Below are 19,911 nucleotides of genomic sequence, written 5' to 3'. Positions count from 1 at the left end.
GTGCAGGCTCGATGGGCCGAATGGCCTACTCCTGCACCTGATTTCTATGTTTCTATGTTTCTATGAAAGATGGCATTTTTAAAGCTTTAATCGCAAATAACGCATCAGCTATAGGATGAAATCTTCATTGAGGCTGATCACTGCTAGCCGAGCCACTGTGACATCGTCAGTTGAAGCTGGTCATTTTAATTTCAAAGTCTTCTGACTTTTTTAGACTTTTAATCAGTAATGAGTTGAGAATAAGTCAAGAAATAAAGCATAAAATATTCAGTGACGGTGATCCCGGCCTTGCGGGGAAAAATGTCAATCGGAATAAGTAAAAATGTAATTGTTACCGCGCAGTAAAGACAACCACATATACACACGTACAAGATTTGACTTTTAGTAAGTATATGAGATATTATATGAAGATGGAACCATGAAGTCATAAAGCATTGAAACAGACCCCTTCAGCCCATCACATCTATGCCAACCTTCATGACAACTACATGAATCCAATTTTTCCCACATTACAACCATATCCTTACCTTTCCTATTTAAGTCTCTAAATGCCTCTTAAAGGTTGTAATTGTATCTGATTCCACCATCTGCTCAGACAATATGTTACTGATATCAACCACTAATCCTTATAACTATAAAACTCTGATCGTGGATGTGTGTGTGGGTGTGTGGATATGTGGGTGTATGGGTGCGTGGATGTGTATTTTTTTTGGGTGATCACATCTACTTGAAGAAACTACGCGCTAACGGGAACATTTTTACATATTCCGGTACAGATTTACCCGCTGGAGTCCAAAATCGGCTTACCTGAAAAATGTATTCTTTATTTCTTGAGTTATTAATAAAAATCTTCACATATCCGATCAAAATTTGAATTCAAAACGCCTGTTTTTTCGCTGATGACAAGAGAAAATGTAAAATGTAAACTAGAGATTGAGGTAAATAGAGTCCACAGAAATAACAATTGTTTTTTCTCTTGGAAACAGAGGAAACAGCACTGGCTGGAACTTGGAGCAAAAAGAAAGGAAACTGGTGAAGGACCTCAGTATCTGCACAGGCAGAGAGAATGATCGACATTTTTGGGCTGAGACCCTTTGTTAGGACTGATATTGTAGAGGGGAGATAGCTAGAATATAAACAGAGAAGGGTGAGACAGGAACAGGCTGGTGATAGGTGTGAACGAGGTGCGGAAGACAAGGCTGGGCAGATGTTATTTATTGTTATGAGAAAGTTATTCATAACTTCTTAAAATGAATTGAGGTGAAACTTAGACACAAAGTGCTGGAGTCAGTTCATCCAGCATCTGGAGGAAAATGACGGGTGACGTTTTGAGTCGGAACCCCTCTTCCACTCCAGCATTTTGTGTTTATCTTTGATATAAACCAGCATCTGCATCTGCAGTTCCTTTCTATACATTAAGGTGAAAGGTACTGTGTCTTTTTTCTACAATAGAACATAATATTGAAGATATTAGATCCATTGTCTTGTGCTATGGTTTCTCAAAAGAACTGGTCTCCAATCATTTTCATTAATTCTACATGTTGGGCTGGTGAAAAAAATAGAATATTAAGTAGATATTAAGAGCATATTATTTCACCACATCATTGAGAATCAAGTGATGTGGTAATCAGTGACAACTGTAAGAGTACTAAAGAAACTAATAACATAAGGGTAGCTCAATGAGATAATAATTAGCACACCTTGTGTTCAACTGCAGCAGAATACCACATTTTGCAACATGTTGCACTCCTGCTGAGTTACTAATGTGCAGAAGACATTGGTATGCACAGTGCCCTGGAGGGTAGAGAAGGGAAGGAAATCAGAGAACAGCATTCCGGATGGCTGACTTTGTATCACTTCTCAGTATAAGATAAGAGAAATTGATCAGCTCAATGTGTGCAAAAGTGGCTCAACCAGCTCATCCACATTCCACAGACAAAATGATGTGCCTGGGTTGTTATGATGGGCACCTTGCTGCCCACTAAATTAAATTAAACTGTGTTCTGCTGCTAATTGTAATCTTCAGGTAGTTCGGAACTGGATTCATCCAGCTCAGTCTCAGGCCATAATCAGTATTACATCCATGGAAGTTGGGTTAGTTTGCTCCACACGCCCACTAAGCAACAGCGGAAAAATTCCTTTGAGCTTCTAATATTCCTTGAATCTTTCCTGTGCTTTTTCACCACTAAGGCACGTGAGAGAGGTGAGCCAACAATACGCTGCAGAAAACAAAAACACAGGAATGGAAAAGTCAAACTGTGGAAAACGTCAGCATTCCTGCACTTTGCAAATTCCTGAAGGCTGTCTCAATTCAATTAAATTCAATTCAACTTTATTGTCATTGCACAAATTCGAGTACAGGTACAACAAAATGCAGTTTAGCGTCTGGTCATAGTGCAAGATAGTAGAAATAAAAATAAAAATACAAATTAAAAATACAAATACAAATAAAAATATGGATAACAATGTGTGGACTGTGGATGAATTAAACTGGTACATAGGCAATAAATGTATACAAATGTATACAAATGGGAGAGTCTAAAGATAGCTAGCGACGGGACTGAGTTCAGCAGTGTAATGGTGTTATTGAAAAATCTGTTCCTCAGCCTGCTTGTGTGAGACCTGAGGCTCCTGTACCGCCTCCCTGATGGGAGAGAGGAGCAAAATAGCTGCAGAAAAACAAAAACACAGGTTGGAGGGTGAGAACGGGCATTCCTTGATGATTTTCCCGGCCCGTCTCAGACACAATTCGTTTTTGTCAGTGGAGGGCATCCATGGCAGGGAGCGGGGCATCGATGATGTGCTGAGCGGTTTTCACCACCCGTTGTAGTGCCTTCCTGTCAGCTGTGGTGCAGCTGCTGTACCATACCGTGAAGCAGGTGGTCAGGATGCTTTCAATGGTACAGCGGTAGAAGTTGGACAGGATCTGGGGGGACAGGTGAGTTTTCTTAAGCCTCCTCAGAAAGTAAAGGCGCTGCTGTGCCTTTTTGATCAGTTTGGTGGTATTGAGGGACCAGGACAGATCCTCTGAGATGTGTACCCCGAGGAATTTGTAGTTGGAGACGCGCGCTCCACCTCAGTCCCGTTTATGTGGATGGGGGTATGTCTGCCACCTCTGGTCTTCCTGAAGTCAACAATGATTTTCTTCGTATTCTTAGAGTTATTGAGGACAAGGTTATTATTGGCACACCAGGCTACCAGGTTCTGGACCTCCTCCCTATAGGTTGATTCGTTGTTGTCGCTGATCAGTCCTACCACCGTGGTGTCATCGGCAAATTTTATGATGGCGTTGGAGCCATACTTAGGGACGCAGTCATGGGTGCAGTACTGCAACTCACTTCTCCTTGGCATCAGCTCCACCTACATCAACTGACTACAACTGGTCCAGAACGCAGCCGCCCGACTCATCACCCACAACAAATCCTGGCATCACATCACTCCAGTCCTCAAACAACTTCACTGGCTTCCCATCTCCCACCGGATCACCTACAAAATCCTGGTCCTCACCTACAAAGCCCTCCACCATCTGGCCCCCCCATGTCTCACTGACCTCCTCTCCCCCACCAACCCTCACGGTCCCTCAGATCCACATCAGCCGGTCTCCTCTCCATCCACAAGTCCAACCTCTGCAGTTTTGGGGACAGAGCCTTCTCCAGGGCAGCTCCCAGGCTCTGGAACACCCTCCCCCAACTGATCCGCAATTCCGTGTCCCTCACCATCTTCCAGTCCCGCCTCAAGACCCATCTCTTCACCTCTGCCCCACGTCCCCCTCCCTTTTCATCTGTGCTTGAATTGCCTCATATTGTGTTTTGAATTGAATTCTGTCTTTAATTTGTGTACTACTGTGTAAAAGGTGTCCTTGAGACTCTTGAAAGGCGTCCATAAATAAAATTTATTATTATTATTATTATTATGAAGAGGGAGTAGAGGAGAGGGCTGAGCACACAGCCCTGTGGCACGCCGGTGTTCAGTGTTAGAGTGGAGGAGGTGAGGTTGTTGATCCTAACAGACTGTGGTCTGTTGGTGAGGAAATCCAGTGTCCAATTGCAGAGGGAAGTGGTGATGCCAAGTCCGCTGAGTTTGGTGATCAAGCTGGCGGGGATGTCAGTATTAAATGCGGAGCTGAAGTCGATGAACAACAACCTGATGTAGGAGTTGTTGTTGTCCAGGTGGACTCGCGGATGGCCAGCTTGGCCAGGCCCAGGAGCAACCTAACCAGGACATCTTCAGCCCTACCCTCTCCCCTACGCACAGGTTGTCCAAAGATGAGGATGGCGGGTGAAAAATGCAGCCAGAAGGCAAGGAGCAGCCCCTTTAGGTATTCAAACAGTGGCTGCAGCCTCACGCACTCCATGTACACGTGGTATACAGACTCGTCCAGCCCGCAAAAGTGGCAGGCAGCTGGCGAGTCTGTGAACCGCGAGAGAAACAGGTTGCATGGAACACCTCGGTGCAATACCCTCAACCCAGGTCCCCAATGTAGAGGGGGAGAATCCCTGCGTAGAGGGACCCCCACCGGGGACCCCCCTTGCGACCGGAAGGCAACACAGACCGCCACTTGGTGTCTGGACGGTGGACCAGGGCGAGGAAGTGCAGGGTTTGGAGGAGGAGCCTGTACAGGACACGCCTCCCTGCGTCTCGGAGGGAGACGAAGGGTGTCGAGGAAAGGCGACTCAAATTGTGTGGGACCGGCTCCCGGGATGGATTACGGCGCCTGGGTCCGATGAGTACTTCCGGCTGAGCGGGGGCTTGTTCAACCACAAGTATTCCACATGTTTGAGCCCCCCCGACACCCGGTGGTGCGGGACAAGGACCGGCTGCTCTCATGCCCGGGCCGTCGCCCTCCGCCGGCGGAGGTGGGGCCCGGTCAACGGCAACCAGGTTCCAGACTCTCAACAACTCCCTGTAGAAGCCAGGCATCCCCATCAGGACCGCACGGCTGACGCCCACCATCGGGATCTGCGTACCTCCTTGAAGGCAGCGGCTCCATTGGAAAAAGTGCGTCGCCAGCACGTGCCACCTGGGAGGATGTCCTGAGTACAGGTATCTCTGCAAGGTCCTGAGGCGGAGAGCCGCCAACTTGGTGCAAATTAACATTTTTCCTGATGGCAGGAGTGAAATGGACATGTGGCCAGGGTGGTGTGGGTCCTTGATGAAGCAGCGTGTACTATAGATCTCTTCAATGGTGGGGAGAACAGTACCCGTGATGGACCGGGTTTTGTCCACCGGGTTTCATAATCTCCTTTGATGCTGAACATTTTGCCAAACCATGCCGTGATGCAACCAGTCAATCTGCTCCCTACTGTACATCTATTCAAGCAGTTCAAGAGATTATTCATTGATATATCAAATCTAGTTTAATTTATTTCACATGTACCGGGGTACAGTGAAAAAACTTTTTGGTGTATGCTATCCAGTCATTGGAAAAACTATACATGATTACAATCAAGCCGTCCATAGTGTACAGATACAGGATAAAGGGAATACAGCTGCTCCTTGTCCTACGATGGGGTTACATTCCGATAAACCCGTCGTAAACTAAAAATATCGCAATTTGAAAACATAATTGATACATTGCGATCACGTGACCGGAAGAGACGTACGGCTCGCTGTCATTGCCGAGCGTTTGCTGATCACAAAGTCCAAATATCGCAAGTCGAAGCATTGTAAATCGGGGTGCACCCGTAATGTTTAGTGCAAGATAAAGTCCACTAAAGTCCGATTAAAGGTAGTTCGAGGGTCTCCAATGAGGTGGATGGAAGGTCATGACCACTCTCTAATTGGTGGTAGGATGATTCAGTTGTTCGAAAACAGCTGGGAAGAAAGTGCCCCTGAATCTGGAAATATGCGTTTTCACACTTTTGCACCTCTTGCCTGATGGGAGAGGGGAGAAGGGGGAGTTATGGGGTGAGATTCATCCTTGATTATGTTGGTGGCCTTGCCGAGGAGTGTGAAGTGTAGATGGAGTCAATGGAAGGGAGGTTGGTTTGCCCGATGGTCTGGTCCGTCAATGAGGAAGTTGCTAGACCCAGTTCCCTGTGTTTGATAGCATTTGGAGGAGATGATGATGTTGAACTTCGATCTGTAGTTGATGAACAACAGCTTGACATGCATATTCTATTGTCCTAGTGGCCCAGTGCAGAGGGGCACGCCGGCCGGTTCGCAATCCCTGTAGATCTATCATGGCAGTAGACAAATTGTAATGGATCCAGGTCGTTGCTTAAGCAGGAATTGCTGTACGCAATCAAAGCACTGCATCATCACTGACGTAAGTGCCACTTGTAGGTAGTCAATAACCTTACTCTTGTTGCTTCATTGATGCCCTTTTAAAGCAGGTTGGAACCATCACCACATCTATTATAGTGGTTCAAAGTGAAGAACCACCACCAGCACCTCAGGGCAAAATATCATTATCCATAAAGATACAATAGAATTAATAGCAAAAAGGAAACAAACTTGAAAAGGAAGTGTTTTAAAATAATCTTTAAAGATGGAGAATTGTGGAAATCAGGTATGAAATTTCACTGTACTGGTTGAACATTATCATCAAAGGGTGAAGTAGTTGTGTAGAAGAGGGCAGAACGTACTGGAGGTATGTTCAACTAATTATTACATCCAAGCTTGATTCTGCCCTCAGATGATGCCTCATGCATTATAATCTCAGAAGAAAGTACTGGGTTATGGACGAACATCCGGTGGCCGGTGATAGGAAGGGCTTCAGGCGGTGGTGGAGCTTTCTGGAGGGCTAGTACAGGTGTTGTGGTCTGAAGGGACTGGTTTCCAGAGAGCTAGTATGGATATTACGGGCCAAAGGGACTTTTCTTGGGCTAATACAGGTGTTGTGGGCCGGAGGGACTGGTTTCCAGAGGGCTAGTAGGGCATTTTGGGGGGACATTTGGCGGGGGGGGGGGGGTGGGACCTGTGGACGGGGATGGCTTCAGACAGGGGCTATCATGGGCCGAACGTCCTGCAGCCGGGGGAAAGGGACGGCTTCAACCAGGGGGCTGTCGGTGGCCAGTGGAAGGGAGGGGGAGCGTCCTACGGCTGAGGAGGGGGACGGCTTCAGGTAGGGGCTGTCGGGGCCAGTGGGAGGGGGGGGGGGGGGGGGGTGAGCGTCTGGCAGCTGGGGGAGGGGGATGGCTTCTGACGGGGGCTCTCGGGGGCCGATGATGGGGGGGGGGGCAGAGTGTACTGCAGCGGGGGGGGGGGGGGACGGCTTCAGGAGGGGGCTGTCGAGGTCCGGGGGGGGGGGCGAGCAACCTGCAGCCGGAAGAAGGGGAGGGCTTCAGGCTGTGGCGGGGGGCTCTCTGGAGGGCTAGTACGGGTGCTGTGGTCTGAAGGGACTGGTTTCCAGAGGGGTAGTACGGATATTATGGACCAAATGGACTATTATTGGACTAGTAAGGATGTTGTGGGAGGAATGGACTGCAGCTGGGGGGTGGGGGGGACGGATGCAGGCAGGGCTGTCTGGGGGGGGGGGGGGGGGGCGTCCTACAGCCGGGTGGGGGGGGGGGGCGTCCTACAGCCAGGGGGGGCTGGGGGGGGGGGGGAGAGACAGCTTCAGGTGGGGGCTGTTAGTGGGCTGGGGCGGCTTCAGGCAGGGGCTGTCGGGGGCCAGGAGAAGGAGCACTGCCATGTCCTGCTGCAGCCGTAGCCTCACGCTGCCATGGCTTCAGTAGGGGGCCGGTGGGGAGCACCTGCAGCTGGGGACAGGGACGGCTTCAGGCGGGAGCTGTCGGGAATGTCCTGTAGCTGGAGGAGGGGGGTGGCTTCAGGTGGGGCCAACGGAAGCGCCCTCTAGCCGGGACGTGGATGGTTTCAGGTGGAAGGTGGGGTGGGGGGGGGGGGGGGGGGGGGGGGACGGCTTCAGACGGCGGCAGCCAGAGTGGGGGGTGTTCTGGAGGGATAATACAGGTGTTGTGGGCTGAAGGGGCATGTTTACAGAGGGCTAGTATGGATATTGTGGGCCGAATATACTTTTCTAGGGCTAGTCCTGCTGCTGGGGACTGGTAGGGGGACTGCTTCAGGTGGGGGCCAACGGGAGCATTCTGTAGCCTGGGCAGGAGAACAGTCTCAGGCAGCGGCCGGTGGGTGGGAGGGTGGGGTAAGCACTGCCGTGGCCTGCCGCTAGGGGATGTGACATTCACTCGTCACTTCCACAGGATCTCGCAGTTGCAGCAGTTGACTAGACTTCGGGCCGCTCTGCAATCCAGTCGCCATAACTCAGCACCGCCTCCGGGCTGACGAACTTGGGATGGCTCCTGAATGGGCTCACGGACTCAGCCCGGCCTCCGGGGGTTTATTCTCCTTGCCCCGGTGATTGACAGCGGGTGCCGAAAGGGGCATCCTCGGCAACTGATATGCGAGAAGACCAATCTGCTGATCTTACAATTTTTAAACCTTCATAACTTTTGTAATATTCCACCGATCAGAACAAAACTTAGTGCACTTGGAGCACAAGCGAACGGTGAGTAAAGTGGCGAAAAATCCTAGCGCTATTGGGTGCCATTTTTGCGCAAATTTAAAATCAATGGAATCCGGAAGAGGACAAGATGAGAGTTAGATAGATAGAGACAGACAGAACGAATGAACCATGCAGCATTTAAACAGACCCTTCAGCCCACCACATCTATGCCAACCTTCATGACAACTACATGAATCCAATTTTTTCACATTACAACCATATCCTTACCTTTCCTATTTAAGTCTCTGTCTGATTGGCTCTTAAAGGTAGTAATTGTATCTGATTCCACCACTTGCTCAGGAATATGTTACAAACCACTAATTACTTCCAAAATGCTTTTGTGTGGAGCCATTATCTCACCTTATGATTTCATTGAGTGTTTCTCACTTCAGTGTGTGGATTTATCACTTCATTATCTGGATCAGGTGTGGCAGATACTCAAGAGGGAACGTAGAATGAAAACTAGAGGTTGAAGTAAATGGGAACCACAGAAATAACAACATTATTTTTCTTGGAAACACAGGAGAAAGCACAGGGTGGAACATGGAGCAAAAAGAAAACAAGCTGCTGAAGGAACTCAGCTGGTCAAGCAGCATCTGTACAGGCAGAGAGAATGATCGACGCTTTGGGCCGAGACCTTTTGTAAGGACTGATATTGTAGAGGGGAGATAGCCAGAATATAAAGTGAGGAAAGGGTGAGACAGGAACTGGCTAGTGATAGGTGGGAATGAAGTGCAGATGACAAGGATGTGCAGATGTAACTGGGAGGGAAAGGGGGAGAGGGGGAGGGGGGGGGGAGGGGGGGGGGGGGGGGGGGTGGGGGGGGGAGGGGGAGGAGCTAGGAGACAAAGGCTGATTATTGCGTTGATTATTATGAGAAGGTTATTCATAACTTCTTAAAATGTATTGAGGTGAAACATAGACACAAAGTGCTGAAGAAGGGGTTTGGCCCAAAACATTGACAATTTAATTCGCTCCATAGATGCTGCCGCACTCGCTGAGTTTCTCCAGCATTTTTGTCTATCCACAAAATGCTGGAGTCAGTTCAGGCAGCATCTGGGAGAAAAAGTACGGGTGACGTTTTGAGTTGGAACCCTTCTTCCACTCGAGCATTTTGTGTTTATCTTCGATATAAACCAGCATTTACATCTGCAGTTCCTTTCTATACATTAAAGTGAAACGTTCTGTGTCCTGTCCTACAATAGATCCTAGATAGGGCTCTTAAAAATAGCGGAGTCAGGGGATATGGGGAGAAGGCAGGAACGGGGTACTGATTGGGGATGATCAGCCATGATCACATTGAATGGCGGTGCTGGCTCGAAGGGCCGAATGGCCTACTCCTGCGCCTATTGTCTATTGTAATATGGAAGAAATTAGATCCATTGTCTTGTGCTATCGTTTCTCAGAAGAACTGGTATCCAATAATGTTCATTAATCCTACTTGTTGAGCTAGTGAAACAAATAGGTATTAAGAGCAAATTATTTCACCACATGATTGCGAATCAAGTGATGTGGTAATCAGTGACAACATTCAGAGTACTAAAGAAACAAATAACATAAGGGTTGCTCAATGAGATAATGATTAACACACCTTGTGTTAAATTGCAGCAAAATGCCACATTTTGCAACAAGTTACACTCCTGCTGAGTTACTAATGTGCAGAAGAAAGTCAGCGGGTGAGGCAGCATCGACTGATGTTTCAGGTCGAGACCCTTCTTCAGAAATCGAAACGTCGCCTATTCCTTCGCTCCATAGATGATGCCTCACCCGCTGAGTTCCTCCAGCTTTTTTGTCTACCTTTGATTTTCCAGTATCGTCAGTTCTTTCTTAAACAATGTGCAGAAGGGTTGGTATGCGCAATGCCCTGGAGGGTCAGAGAAGAGAGGCAAATCAAAGATTAGCATTCCGGATGGCTGACTTTGTATCACTTCTCAGTATAAGATAAGAGTTAGGAAGGTACACAAAAATGCTGGAGAAACTCAGCAGGTGCAGCAGCATGTATGGAGCGAAGGAAATGGCGACGTTTCGAGCCGAAACCCATCTTCAGAATCTAAGATAAGAGTTAGATGGGCATAATGCGTGGAAAGGTTTCACAACCAGTTCATCCACATTCCACAGATAAAATGATGGTGCCTGGTTATTCTGCCGCTATTTATAATCTTCAAGTTGTACAGAACTGGATTCATCCAGCTCATTCTCAGCCCATAATCAGCATTACATCCAGGGAACTTGGGGTAGTTTGCTCCACCCGCCCACTAAGCAACAACCGTGCTGCCTGCTCCAGTCACCACTAAGGCACGTGAGAGAGGTGAGCCAACAATATGCTGCAGAAAGCAAAGACACAGGAATGGAAAAGTCAAAGTGTGGAAAACGTCAGCATTCCTGCACCTTGCAAATTCCTGAAGGCTGTCTCAAAGGACGTTGACTGAATATGGATGCTTTCTGGCCTATTCATACCAAATGGTCTTGATTTAACACCAGCATTTGCAGTTCCTTGTTTCTATTAATCCCAGTCAACTCCCTACAACTGAGGCTCGCACCAGGGTCTCTTCCATACCCCGCAACACTGCTCTCTCTCCCCATCCCCGCACTCGCAACAAGGGCCGAGTCCCCCTAGTCCTCACCTTTCACCCCACCAGCCGTCACATACAAAAAATAATCCTCCGTCAGTTTCGCCACCTCCAACGTGACCCCACTACTCGCCACATCTTCCCATCTCCCCCCATATCTGCCTTCCGCAAAGACCGCTCCCTCCATAACTCCCTTGTCAATTCTTCCCTTCCCTCTCGGTCCACCCCCTCCCCGGGCACTTTCCCTTGCGGCCGCAGGAGATGCAACACTTGTCCCTTTGCCTCCCCCCTCGACTCCGTTCAAGGACCCAAGCAGTCGTTCCAGGTGCGACAGAGGTTTACCTGCATCTCTTCCAACCTCATCTATTGCGTCCGCTGCTCTAGATGCCAGCAGATCTATATCGGTGAGACCAAGCGGAGGTTGGGCGATCGTTTCGCCGAACACCTCCGCTCGGTCCGCAATAACCAAGCTGACCTCCCGGTGGCTCAGCACTTCAACTCCCCCTCCCACTCCGCCTCCGACCTCTCTGTCCTGGGTCTCCTCCATGGCCACAGCGAGCAGCACCGGAAATTGGAGGAACAGCACCTCATATTCCGTTTGGGGAGTCTACACCCCCGGGGCATGAACATCGAATTCTCCCAATTCTGTTAGTCCTTGCTGTCTCCTCCCCTTCCTCAGCTCCCCTGCTGTCTCCTCCCACCCTCCAGCCTTCTGGCTACTCCTCCTTTTCCCTTTCTTGTCCCCACCCACCCCCACCCCCGATCAGTCTGAAGAAGGGTTTCGGCCCGAAACGTTGCCTATTTCCTTCGCTCCATAGATGCTGCTGCACCCGCTGAGTTTCTCCAGCTTTTCTGTGTACCCTACAACTCTTACTAATGTACCTCAGGATTGAAAAGACAGACAAATGCCATTGTGATGGGGGAAGGAGCATATTTAGCATGTCTGAAAAGCCAGCAGATGTATTCGAATGTCTCATCCAAATGGTGAACTCTCTGACAAATACTTTTGCAGTTTAATGAAAACTGTACTTGCAACAAGAACACAAATAAGCAAACCAACATTGACCGACATTACGTACAATGACCTACATTAAAGTTTTAGTTTAGTTTAAAGATACAGCGTGGGAACAGTCTGCTCCGACCAGCGATCCCCGTACACTATCACTATCCTACACACTAGGGACGATTTACAGTTTTTACCGAAACCAATTACTTTACAAACCTGTACGTCTTTGCAATGTGGGAGGTAACTGGAGCATCTGGGTGAAACCCACACGTACACAGGGAGAAAGTACAAACTTCGTAGAGACAGGATTGAACCTGGGTCTCTGGCGCTGTAAGGCAGCAACTCTACCGCTGTGCCACCGTGCTGCCCACTAAGTTAAATGAATAATTCTGCTGTACTCTAAAGGCAGTTTTGTGACCTTCCCAGCATGTCGCATGAAATCAAGAGGTTTTGTAATGAATAATAAAATAAACAGTCAGTGAGCTGAAGGAAATATGGAAAGAGTTGACTTTGGCTGCAAATAAGATTTACAAGTTAAAACATCAATAGCTCCTGCAGTTTCACCGAGAATGGATTTGTAAATTTGCCTATCAAAACATTGAAACAGAATGTCATTTTTTTAATGACAGCGGACTGATTCATTGAATCAACTAATTCATGGACTTGATGTACAGGATAAACATGGCCGTGTGTAAAATGACATTCAGGTGACCCAAAGTACAGAATATATTAAAACAATAAATAGGTAGAAGATTATAAATAAATAAACAAATAGATAGATAGATAGATAGATAGATAGATAGATAAAAAATGAAAAGAATAAATAGAGTAGGAGAACGAGGTTGAGGGGGAAAATTAGATCAGACATGGTCAAATACCGGAGAAGACTCAATGGGCTGAATGGCCTAATTCTGCTCCTATGCCTTATGATCTTATGAACAAAGCATAGCTTCATTCTAGATTTGTGATTTATTGATTATTTGACAACAATGGGGCAGATGACACAAGATAAACATGACACTGGCATGTAATCAAGGTTTAGATCAATGCTTCAGCAGGGGGTATGAACTATATTTTCCTTGGCCACATAAGAGTCAAAAGAGTCAAGAGTGGTTCATTGTCATATGTGCCAGCAACAGAACCATGACATTCTTACTTGCAACAGCATTACAGGCCAGTAACGCATTCTACATACATAACATATAATAATTAAGAAAATTCAATAAATCAATAACCCCTATACTTGTGAAAAAAAAATAATTCCTTGGTGTAAACGTTCAACGGTTAGTGTTATGCAGTGGTCAAGAGCCCTATGGTTGTTTGGAGGAAGTTATTCTTGAACCCAGTGGTCACAGTTTTCATACTCCCATACCTTCTTCCTGAGGGCAGGAGTGAAATGGACATGTGGCCAGGTGGTGTGCTGGCCTTTATAAATCAGAGCATTGAGTATAGAAGTTGGGATGTAATGTTAAAATTGTACAAGGCATTGGTGAGGCCAATTCTGGAGTATGGTGTACAATTTTGGTCGCCTAATTATAGGAAGGATGTCAACAAAATAGAGAGAGTACAGAGGAGATTTACTAGAATGTTGCCTGGGTTTCAGCAACTAAGTTACAGAGAAAGGTTGAACAAGTTAGGGCTTTATTCTTTGGAGCGCAGAAGGTTAAGGGGGGACTTGATCGAGGTTTTTAAAATGATGAGAGGGATAGACAGAGTTGACGTGGAAAAGCTTTTCCCACTGAGGGTAGGGAAGATTCAAACAAGGGGACATGACTTGAGAATTAAGGGACTGAGGTTTAGGGGTAACATGAGGGGGGAACTTCTTTACTCAGAGAGTGGTGGCTGTGTGGAATGAGCTTCCAGTGAAGGTGGTGGAGGCAGGTTCGTTTTTATCATTTAAAAATAAATTGGATAGTTATATGGACGGGAAGAGAATGGAAGGTTATGGTCTGAGCGCAGGTATATGGGACTAGGGGAGAATATGTGTTCGGCACGGACTAGAAGGGTCGAGATGGCCTGTTTCCGTGCTGTAATTGTTATATGGTTATATGGTTATATGGTCCTTGATGATGCTATCTACCTTTTTGAAGCAGCGTGTACTATAGATCTCTTCAATGGTGGGGAGATCACTATCCGTGATTGACCTGGATTTGTCCACCGGGTTTCATAATCTCCTTCGTTGCTGAGCATTTGAGTTGCCAAACCATGCCGTGATGCAACCTGTCAATATGCTCCTTAGTGTACACCTATTCAAGAAGTTCAAGAGATTATTCATTAACATATAAAATCTAGTTTAGTTTATTTCACATGTACCGAGGTACAGGGAAAAACCTTTTTGATGTATGCTATCCAGTCATTGGAAAAACTATACATGATTACAATCAAGCCGTCCATAGTGTACAGATACAGGATAAAGGAAATATTTGTTTTAATCTCAGAAGAAAGTATTGGGTTATGGACGACAGCAAGATTTAATTGATATTTTCTTTCCTGTTGCAGGAACATGGGGCTTACTTTGGTGACCCAAACACTATTTGCCTGCGATCAGCTCAAATATCCCAGAGTGAGTGTGAAGAGCGGTCTCAACCCGAAACGTCACCCATTCCTTCTCTCCAGAGATGCTTCCTGACCCGCTGAGAGGACTGATCCTCAAGATATTTTTAACTGATTTTAATTCAAAATGCAGGCCTAGAATCCAAGAAGCAGGCCTAGATCATACCCGGCCCACTTGACTTCATCATTTTTTTTTAAAGAGATCACAATAAAATTAGGTACAACTTTAATATTTGGAAAAAACATGAACAGTCAAGGGGCAGAGCAATAGAGTTTCAAAAGAGTCAATTTCAACATGTTAAAAAAAAGATGGCACACATAATTTGGAAACAAATGTTTGCAGATAAGGGAATGGCAGTGGAAAAGAAATGGCACTTGTTCAAATAAAATTGATTTGAATGCATGATTAGAATGCTAAAGCTACAAGATCATTGTAAGTAGTGAAGTGAGATCATAGGAAGGTATCAAATTTGCTGCAAAGAAATGGGACATGTGCCCCGACAGTGCAGTGTTTGTGTTTGATGTTCCCCCCTCCTATCTCACTTCAACCCAGGCTGTCGACATATCACTGTACTGCTTTTGCCTCTATTTCTTTTTTACCCTCTTGTTAAATATATTCATGCTAATTGCTTACTTACGCAATTAGTTTCCTGGATAGAGTGGATGTGGAGAGGATGTTTCCACTAGTGCGAGAGTCTAAGACCAGAGGCCATGGCCTCAGAATAAAAGGACGTACCTTTAGAAAGGAGATGCAGAGGAATTTCTTTAGAGGGTGGTAAATCTGTGGAATTCATTGCCACTGATGGCTGTGGAGGCCAAGTCATTGGATATTATTAAGGCTGTGATTTGGCAGATGCTTGATTAATAATGGTGTAAGGGGTTATGGGTGGAAGGTAGGAGAATGGGGTTGAGAGGGAAAGACTGATCAGCCATGATTGAATAACGGAGTAGACCTGATGGGCCAAAAAGTCTAATTCTTTTCTTATAACTTTTGAACTTATGAATTTATGAACTTAGTTTCACATTTTAGCCATTGCATAGATAAAGAAGTTTCTCCTGCGTTCTTTGTTTATTTGAGGTCACCCAATTCTGCTCTTCCTCACACATCTTCTCGACATCAAGATAGTCACAAAAAGCTGGAGTAGCAGCGGGGCAGCCAGCATCCCTGGAGAGAATGAATGGGTGACATTTCGGGTCGAGACCCTTCTTCGGACCCTTTTCGTGAAGAATATCCCAATCTGTTTACCTTTCATGATTTTAATCTCCCTGATCACATAATCATTCTTATGAATCTTTTATACACCTTTACCAGACCTTTTTTATTGGTGAAGACCAGAGCAGTGCATGCATTCCAATTGCCATCCACCCACAGTTGTATATAAATTTAACATTGTTGCCCTGCTTTTCAGTTCTATCCTTGTAGAAATTAATCCCAGTGCTTTGTTAGCCCTTTTAAGGCTTTGTTAACCTGTGACCTACTTATAATTATTTTTTTTTAAACTGTAACCGTATATCCCCTTAAGCCTCTACACCATTTTCTAAGAATTATAAGAGTTCTTTATCCCTCAGGCATTGACTCACATTGTAATCCATTTACTATTTTAATGCTTACCTTGCAAATGTGTTAATCTCTTTTTTATGTTATCATCGACATGCTCTATTTCAACGGCACTCCTGTTTGTACATAAATATAGATAATGCACTTTTGATTCTCAATTTCAAATCTCATTGTAAATGGTGAAAAACAATCATCCGAGAACCGACACAACTTCCCACCTTCGGACAGACTGCGGTTTAAGCTCTGACCCTCACTATAACATTTTGTAAAATGTATATATTTTCTATTTTCATCTAACTTTATTTGATGCATAAAGAGATTCAAATTGACAGTGAGGCTTCAAGAGAGTATATGACAAACATAGGGTGAATAACCCAAAATAGTCACTTTCCATCCAATACCAGGACTCAAACAACTTTGGATATCTGGAAGAACAATGGAAAAAGACAAACAAGCAATGCAAAGGGGATATTGTGAAGCATTTTACAGACTCTACATGGGTTAGATATAATGTGAGATTTTCTTTATGCTGTCCCATAAAATACTCCAAGATTATGTGAGCAGAGTAAAGGTCTTTTTCTCTACCTTGCTCATATGAAAAAAACTGCTTTATTGTCAATATATTATATTTCTACTCGCCTTGGTCAATCGCCTGTCTGAGCAAACCAGAGTAGACACAGGTTCATATATCATTATGAAATTTGTGTTGTGAGTAGACTCCTGTAGCCAGCAATGGCTTTCCCCTAATCAGCCACGAGCGTCTGATTTGATTATAGACGATCGAGCAAAATGCCAAATCTGATTGTGATGAAGAGTTGCAAATATTAATAGCAAAGATGTTAGATGTAAAGGAAGAATGTTCATGGAATATTTGCTTACTGGTGAGTTGTGGAATTGATAGCTGGAATTGATTTCCTTCTGCCCACAATATTTAATATGAAAAAGAATATGTGATTGTTACATTCTGTTTGGAGTTTGTTCGGTTGTTTGTTTGTTTGTCTTTTTGCACAAAGTCCACGAGCATTGCCACTTTTCATTTCACTGCACATCTCGTATGTGTATGTGACGAATAAACGTGACTTGACTTGACTTGACTTGACTTGACTTGACTTGTATAAATGGAAGCTTGAAACAATTACATTTCCATGATGTGTCTAGGTGAATGTGGTAATATGTTTAATCCACCAGGTTTTCTGCAAATCCAATAGATTGAATATAAAAGTGAGAAGATGAGTCATTTGAGTATAATCTGATCCTCAATGTTGCCCTGGGAGAGAATACCGACTGGCTCGCTTATCCTTCGTGCTAATATGATGGATTCTGTGGAGGTAATGGTAGTAAAAACTGATGCTGTAGTGGGGCAAGCCAAATTGCCATAAAACTGCAAAAACGTTGATAATCTGTGACAACAGAAAATGTTGAAAACACTCAGTAGGTCAGGCAGTATTGAAGAAAGAGAAACAGTCAACAATTGTGGTCTATGCCTTTTTATGCAATACCGCCTAACAAGTGTGATGGTGGAGGCCCATTCCTGCTTAAGTTAATGGTTTCTTTAGTGGCGCGCACCAAGCTCTGAGCAAATGCTCACCTGTGCTTTGTAAAACTGGCTGTATTGCCAACAAGTTTCTGCAAACAACCAGAATGAGTGCCATCATTCAGCATTGCCACGTCGTGTCATCACACAATCTTTTCATATGTAACACATTACTAGCTCCTATTGAAGTTTTCTGCAAGTGCATTTGACATTCTTTTAGAATTAGATCATTGATTTTCATTTCCATTTGGTGCAGAGAAATGTGGACGCAGTCCAGACCATCACACCAATCAACCCCCCTTCCATTTTATACCTCACGCTGCCTCAGCAAGGCCACCAGCATAATCAAGGCAAGTGCATTTGAAAACGCACATGTCTTTTAGTTTTCTTCCCAGCTGTTATCAGGCAACTGAACCATTACCAACTAGAGATAGTCCTGAGCTACTATCTATCTCATTGATTTTCTTTACTGGACATTATTTGTTATTCCCATTTGTGTACACTGTGGAATTGCAGAGAAATGTGGCCTTGCAGTCCACTCAAATTCAGTCAGAAAAAACATTTAAATGTTACTGCAATGCAAAGCATCACACTTGCAACTGTGCAACCAATCCATTTTTTGGGATGTGAATGATAAACAGTCGTAAGTGTGAGCTATGCTTGGTCTCAGAACTATGATAAAACCTCTACTCTTTTTTTAATTTCAAAAATAAACTTTATCCATAATAAAAATATATATGTACCAAAGAAAACAATGAGGCATTGATAGGGCAGACAGTCAAAAACCCTTTTCCCAGGATGTAAATATCAAATATTAGAGGGCATAGCTTTACGGTGAGAGGGGGCTGGGTAGAGGATAGGATTGTATACAGTGGGTGGTGGTGTGTGCCTAGAAACACACAGCCAGGGATGGTGATGGAGGTTTATACCTCACGCTGCCTCAGCAAGGCCACCAGCATAATCAAGGACGAGTCACACCCCGACCACTCTGTCTTCTCCACTCTCATATCGGGCAAGAGGTATATAATTGTGAAAACGCACATGTCCAGACTCAGGGACAGTTTCTTCCCAGCTGTTATCAGGCAACTGAACCATCCTACCAACTAGAGATAGTCCTGAGCTACTATCTATCTCATTGGAGACCCTCGTGCTTTCCTTGATTGGACTTTACTGGACATTATCTTGCTCTAAACATTACTCATGTTATTCCTTTAATCATGTATTTGTACACTGTGGATTGCTCGATTGTAGATATATATTGTCTTTCCGCTGACTGGGTAGCATGCGACAAATGCTTTTCACTGTGCCTTGGTACAGTGAAATAAACTAAACTCAAATTCAGTCAGAAAACATTTAAATGTTACTGCAATGCAAAGCCAAAATCGTCCAACTTGCAACTGTGCACCAATCCATTTTTTGGAGATGTGAATGATAAACAGTCGTAAGTGTGAGCTATGCTTGGTCACAGAACTATGATAAAACCTCTACTCTTTTTTTAATTTCAAAAATAAACTTTATCCATAATAAAAATATATATGTACCAAAGAAAACAATGAGGCATTGATAGGGCAGACAGTCAAAACCTTTTTCCCAGGATGTAAATATCAAATATTAGAGGGCATAGCTTTAAGATGAGAGGGGCAAAGGATTGTATACAGTGGGTGGTGTGTGCCTAGAACACACTGCCAGGGATGGTGATGGAGGTAGATATGAGATGGCATTCATGAAACTTTTGGATGTCACATCCTGATCCCATAGATATGCAGGGAATGGAGGGATATGGATTATGTGCAGGCGGGTAAGAGTTGATCATGGCATTGTGTTTGGCACAGACATTATGAGCCTAAGACAGGGCTTGGTTCTGTGTTGTGCTGTTCTATGTTCTATGTAAAACAGTGCAAAGCTTTTCATAAATCTTTAGTAAAAATCAAGTTGCTGGAGAAACTCAGCGTTTCAGGCAGCATTCTTAGTGCCAGTCTATACATTTAGCGTTGCTAGTATACATAGTAATGTTGGCGCATCTCTTTTTTTTCATACATATTACCATTAACTCTCAGACGCTCCACACTCGTCTCCCTAGTGACATCTCTTGCCCCAGTCCTCCTTAACGATTGCGGCAGTCTCTTACTTCATGACCTTTTCCAATTCTCACCACGTATCCTCTCCAGCCATCTTCAGTGAGCCAATGATACGCCATATTCTCACCAGCATTTCTTTTTGATAGAT

This window comes from Leucoraja erinacea, chromosome 14 (assembly GCF_028641065.1).
Source record: "Leucoraja erinacea ecotype New England chromosome 14, Leri_hhj_1, whole genome shotgun sequence".
Taxonomy (NCBI): Eukaryota; Metazoa; Chordata; class Chondrichthyes; order Rajiformes; family Rajidae; genus Leucoraja; species Leucoraja erinaceus.
This window is presented reverse-complemented; position numbering follows the sequence as displayed.